The 6,123-nt window shown below is 41.4% G+C and overlaps 1 long non-coding RNA gene across 1 annotated transcript; it reads right to left on the minus strand.

Moving 5' to 3' along the window:
* Positions 1 to 1,255: 1,255 nt before the first annotated feature.
* LOC310645270 lies at positions 1,256 to 6,044 on the minus strand. The gene is made up of 2 exons (XR_014493464.1): positions 3,248 to 6,044; positions 1,256 to 2,291 (listed from the first exon to the last, which is right to left on the minus strand). It is a non-coding gene; the product is annotated as an uncharacterized lncRNA (long non-coding RNA).
* Between the last annotated feature and the right edge of the window lie 79 nt (positions 6,045 to 6,123).

Raw genomic sequence — 6,123 nt, forward strand, 5'->3', positions numbered from 1 at the left:
TTGGCCCTTTTATGACTTGTGGACTTCAACTCCCAGAATTCCTCAGCCAGGCATGCCTGGTTGAGGAATTCTGGGAGTTGAAGTCCACAAGTCATAAAAGGGCCAAGTTTGAAAACCCCTGCTCTAGGGAGTGAACTATGGCAAACAGGACAGATGGAAATGGGGCTCCATGTGGATTAGCCCTCAAGTTAGCTTGTATTCTGACAACCTCGCCTTCTTTCCTTTTTCTGATCCTGACTCTTCCACCTTTTCCTTAAAGAGGCCTTGCTTCTTTTCGCCCCTGGAGCACGCTGCTGCTGCCGCCGCCACCAACTCTCCAAAAGCCGCTCTCTCTTCCTCTGGGCCTGCCGACAGCCTCATCCAGTTCCTTCGCCCCATAAGCCCCGGGACCTCTCCTCCTCTGCCTCCTCTGGAAACAGCCCTGATTTGCAATACAATCCATCACTGGGCCAGCAGTCAGATCTTGCTGCTGGTAGAACAAATTCAAACAGTGCCAACGACTTTTAACGGTCTCACCAACAGTTCCAAAACAACCAGAAACTTGCCATGCCAGCAAAGATTGTCGGTCGTATGTCGTATGTTACCTTAGTTCCACCATGTTGCTCAAACACATTAAAATCTTCCTGATCATGTGGCCTATAGCCCTTACTATCCCTCCCAAAACTATTTGCCTTCAAGAGCCAATGCAGCCGCAGCCATTCCAGGCGCCGCCATCTTAGATAGAATATACATAATATACAATTAGGGCATTATAAGACAGAAGACATTAGAGAGCAAAGGGTAACAAGAAAGGGAACTGTTATTTTATAGTAGTGAAGGAAGACACACACACACACACACACTCCTCAGATAGAAGAAATCTCGAGGCAGGAAGAAAATTTAATCACAACAGTTTAAATCTTTCCAAAGTAGAAATAAGCCCTCCCCCCAAAAAGGAATTAATTAAATCACGAGTCCTTTTGTCTAGCTCATTTTCAGAACCCCCAGCCTCAATCAAGATAGCCCAAGTGCAAACAAAACAGCTACACAACTTGAACAACATTGAAGACAAGCTTAACCACAGGAATGCAGGACCGGCTACCGGCAATTAAGACTGACAGGATTAGAACCGAAACACAGAAAAATACATAAAATTAATTAAACCCATCAGATTCTTTCCTGAGACAGGGATTAACTTGTAACCTTTTTCCTAAACAAGATTGTGTGAGATTTAAAAACCCAAAATTTGATACTCACAACTCAAAGACAAGTCTGGTTAACAAAAACAAAGATTTATTGAAAAGAAAATTGAAAATAATAAAGAAAATAAAGAAGAAAGAAAGCGTTTGCAAATGCGGCCTCTTAGACCCTTCCCAAGTTGGATTGGGTTCAAAGAGCACACTGAGCAAGTTTCAAACTAGGCATTTATACTTTCTTTTCTCGATACATGCCCCCCCCCTAAGAAACTTAAGTTAGTCTTTGAAGTCATCCTTTTTAACATTTCAAAAGAACTTTGTTGATTACCATGTGTGAATTCTCTGTCTAAGCAGGAAATACTGTAGATGGCCCCCACATCTTAGTGTTACATTTGATACAATTCATTGGTGTTACATTTTATACAATTTATAAAAGAATAACCTTTATTTATTTTCCTTTAATTGGATAAAGGAACTAGCCCAGGGGTAGGCAAGCTCGGCTCTTTTATGACTCATGGACTTCAACTCCCAGAATTCCTAAGTCAGCTGACTCAGGAATTCTGGGAGTTGAAGTCCATGAGTCATAAAAGAGCCGAGGTTGCCTACCCCTGGGCTAGTCCATCAATAGACACTGCTCCCTCCAGGAATGACAGTTTGAAAACTCAGAAATTCAAGAATCAAAATTGACAGTTTTGAAAACATACATTTGGAGACCACTCTTTCTAGCTAGCCAAGAAACTTTGCTGAATGTCACTCATCTTAGTTTCTAGCCATTAAATGACTTCTTTGCGGCAGCTCTGCTTCAATTCAATGAATTCTCCAAAGCTGCTTCAATTCAATTAATTCTCCAAAGCGCTGATCGTTGCGCCCCGACTGGAAGAATCCCCAAGAGATTCTTTCCTCTCCATAGTAGGTTGATGTGCCAGGCTACATATACCAATGCAATATACTAAATATCTCTTTTAATTATTAAGACATTAGCTAGTTCCTTTTGTATGTCTTCTGAAACATCTTTTTCCTTATCGTTCTTTTAATCTGTCATTTTAAAATCAGATTAGTCAGTCTTGTCCAGTAAAATGAACTCCTCATCCATTATGTCTTTTAAACACAGTCAATCTATAGAGGCAGAGAGATTAAAATTGGTTAATTAAAAATTAATTAAAGTTAAGTTCTGGGTCACTGTTCAAAAATGGTTCTTGAACTTGATGGCAATGAGGCTATCCCTGAAGAATGACAGAATATCAGAGTTGGAAGGGACCTTGGAGGTCTTCTAGTCCAACCCTTTGCTCAAGGAGGAGACCATTCCAGACAAATGGCTGTCCAGTCTCTTCCTGAAAACCTCCAGTGATGGGGCACCCACAACTTCTGAAGGCAACTAGTTAATTGTTCTCCCTGTTAGCTAATTTTTCCTTAATTCCAGTTAGGTCTCTCTTAAAACACTTCCATCCATTACTTCTTATCCATCTCTTTTTTATTTCTTCTGTGTGTGTGTGTGTGTGTGTGTGATTATTGTTACTTCTTGTGTGAGTGCATGCCTATGCACATTTTGAAGTTTTAACTTTGGTCATGTAAACTGAACACACCCAGGTATAGAGGGGTGTGTGGCTGGGAAGACCTGCCTAGGAAGGAAAGCAAATGGCGGGCGAGCACAGCAGCATGAAATTGTCCAACGGGAGGCTGAGGTAGCCTTTTCTCAGCAGGATGTTCTTAAAAAGGTTAAGAGCCAAGCCAGCATGAGTCCAGCAATTTAAGGCTGTTGTGCAAATAGATATTGTGGTGATGAATGATTTGCGTTGTAAACCGCCTCCAGTCCTTCTCGAAGTGTTCATGATATTTTTGGATTGGTTTTGTGGTTTGCTGTCTTTTGTGGTCCCTTTTGTACTTGCTAATTGGAAGGATGTGGTGTTTTTTGATTCTTATTGTTTTGAGCCACCCATTTGAAGTAGGGCAGCATCCAAAGGCAATACACAGATCAATAAAACTTTGAAGTAAGGCAGCATCCAAAGGCAATACACAGATCAATAAAACTGAGCAGTTCAGACATCACTTTACACAGGTAATGCTCGACTTACAACCAGTTGTTTAGCAACTGTCCAAAGTTGCAACAGGACTGAAAAAGGTGATTTATGATCCGTCCTCAACACTGACGACTGTCCCATTATCTTTAAGTGTTTTACGTGTTGTAGAAACATTTGTGAAGACAAAAATATTTGAAGCTGCACTTTGGTTTTGCAGCAAGCTAGGTGTCGACTTCTTTTAACTGAAAGAGCATACAAATAAATACAATGAGATGGGGCATCTATTTGCTGACTGCCATTGGCAAAACAGTATTGGGGAGGGGGTTTCAAGAAATTGTGGGGGGCTTGTCCAAATGTGACTGAATTGGGCAGTTACAAAGAGTTACGGAAAACAGAAGTCAGTCATTTTATTTCAGTCATTGACCAGCAAAACAAAACAAAAGAGTCACAATTGATTAGAGTAAAACAAGCTATAAAATCATCTTCTATGTACTACTAAAACTCCCATCTGTAACCTTTAACTGTGCGAAACTGCATAACAGGGCAAAACCTAACAATCCAGGTACCTCAAATGGACTAACTTGTAGAATGCATCCAAAATCTGGCAGAACCATGATTCCTGTGGAATTGAAATTTGGCAAATTTCATGAAATATTTGATGACATAAAACTTTCATAAAGCACATTGTGACGTAATACAAAATATCCTAAGACGTTGCCTGTGGTCCACTGCTGATGTTTGAGCTACGCTGTTCAAGATGGCTGCTTTCAAAGCAGAGACACCTTTGAATGTTTCCCAACTTTTGCAGTGAAGGCAGGACATTCGAAATTCTGTCATTATGGAAGGCCTTGAGGAATCTGCTGAGGGAATATCTCTGAAAGAATGACCCAACAAGTGAAGGGTTGTTTAGTGTAACAATACAAGTAAAATTGCCAGTCGACGTTAGGAATTTGGGATGTATAAATTAATATAGTAATATATAATATAGTTTATACCAGGCAACTAAATGATTGTAATAGCAAAAATGCCAATTTAAAATATAGAGAACTGTAAAAATTAAAACCATGGAAAAGCTATGATTAATTATATAACCAGAGAAAATGTAGGGATGTAATGTATAATGAAGAATACATAAGGAATTATTTTGGTTTCAAAACTAAAAATTAAGAGTCCAGTTATAATATACTCACTTGAGGACCATTTGAAGTTACAACAAAGTCCCACAACTACTTACAATTGGATTTTGCAGTCCAAAAGCACAATCGCACACAGACGCATACCATGTGATCACATTTTTGGTGCTTGACAATACATTTGTAGCCACTTGTAGTGTCCTGAGATCACGTGACTGCAAGTTTCCAGCATTTATTTCGGGTTGACAACAAAGGCTCACTGGGTATAATGGATTCATTTACTTAACAACCGTCGCATAAAAAGTTGTAAAATCAGGCACAGTGATACGGTGTCTCACTGAACAACCACCACGACTTGCGACCTTGCTTCTGGGTTCACTTATCATAAGTCGAGGTCTATCTTTATAATGAGTATATTGTGAAAGATTCTGGCAGCCAGTGGAATTAAGGCAAAAACAGGATTCAGTTGACAGTAAAGATCTAAACCATTAAAGTAGAAACGAAATGGAGAGCTGCATTTGAAATGTTTCCAAACGCCAAATACTTAGGAGGTGTTTGAAGTCAAATTATGGCAAATGGTATAAAACATGGGACAATTTTTGGCTGTAACCATCGAAGTAGATTCTGATAGAAGCAATTTGATTCTAGAAAAATCAGCAACCAGGATGTTTGGTGCTGAGCTGGGTTAGTAATTTAAGGAGAGGATCCACACAGAGGGAACAACATCATACAGGGAGTCCTCGACTTACAATAGTTGGTTTAGTGACCATTCAGAGTTACAACGGCACTGAAAAAAGTGACTTACGATTGTTTTCCCACACTTATGACCATTGCGGCATCCCCATGGTCACATGATCAAGATCGGGACGCTTGGCCACTGACTCATATTTATGATGGTTGCAATGTCCTGGGGTCATATGATCCCCTTTTACGACCTTATGACAAGCACAGTCAATGGGGAAGCCAGATATGTTACTGAAGAGCTACAACGATTGACTTAACAAGTGTGACAAGACTTAAAAATGGAGCAAAGCTCACTTAGCAAATGTCTCCCGTAGCAAATGAAATTGGGGGCTCAACTTTGGCCTCAAAGTCAAAGATCTACCTGTGCTGAGATCCGGTAAGCAGGGAGAGCGGCTTTAGGTTGAAGGCTCTGCAAGAGCCAGAGGCCCTGCCTGCTTTTTATAAAGGAAACAAATGGGGCACTATCCAGTCCAGTTTGGTCCACGGCATTATCTCCCTGCCGGCATCCACAGCTGGAGGAAATGAATGGCACCACTGGCAAGCAGAGCTGCACTTCTCCTTCAGCCACACTCGGACTTGCATGGCTGTCAGAACTGCCACCTCTCTGCCAGTCTGTCCTGCACCCTGCGAGGGTGGGGGGGGGAGGCTGGAAGGGAGGACGAGGGCCTGGGGGAAAGCGAATCTGAACTGGGAAGACCCCTCTCTGTGAGAAAATCTTCCACGTCCTTATCTCGGGAGAAGAATGCCAACCCATAGAGTGACTGTTTCCAGAACATTCCTTTTAAACTGGATTGGACAATGAGAGACACACAATGGGAAGGGACCAAGGGAGGAAAGTTAGCTGGCAAACGCCTGGCGCGAACTCTCCGTTCTGGCTTTACACAAATGTAATTCACGTGGCTTCTAGTAAACTACACCTTTCTCAACCAATGGACTTAAGGAGCATTTTTACTTAGAAGCATAGGTCAGGAGTAGAAAACCTTGGCTCTTTTACGACTCGTGGACTTCAACTCCCAGAATTCCTGAGCTGGCTCAGGAATTCTGGGAGTTGAA

This window comes from Vipera ursinii (assembly GCF_947247035.1).
Source record: "Vipera ursinii genome assembly, chromosome: 10".
Classification (NCBI taxonomy): domain Eukaryota; kingdom Metazoa; phylum Chordata; class Lepidosauria; order Squamata; family Viperidae; genus Vipera; species Vipera ursinii.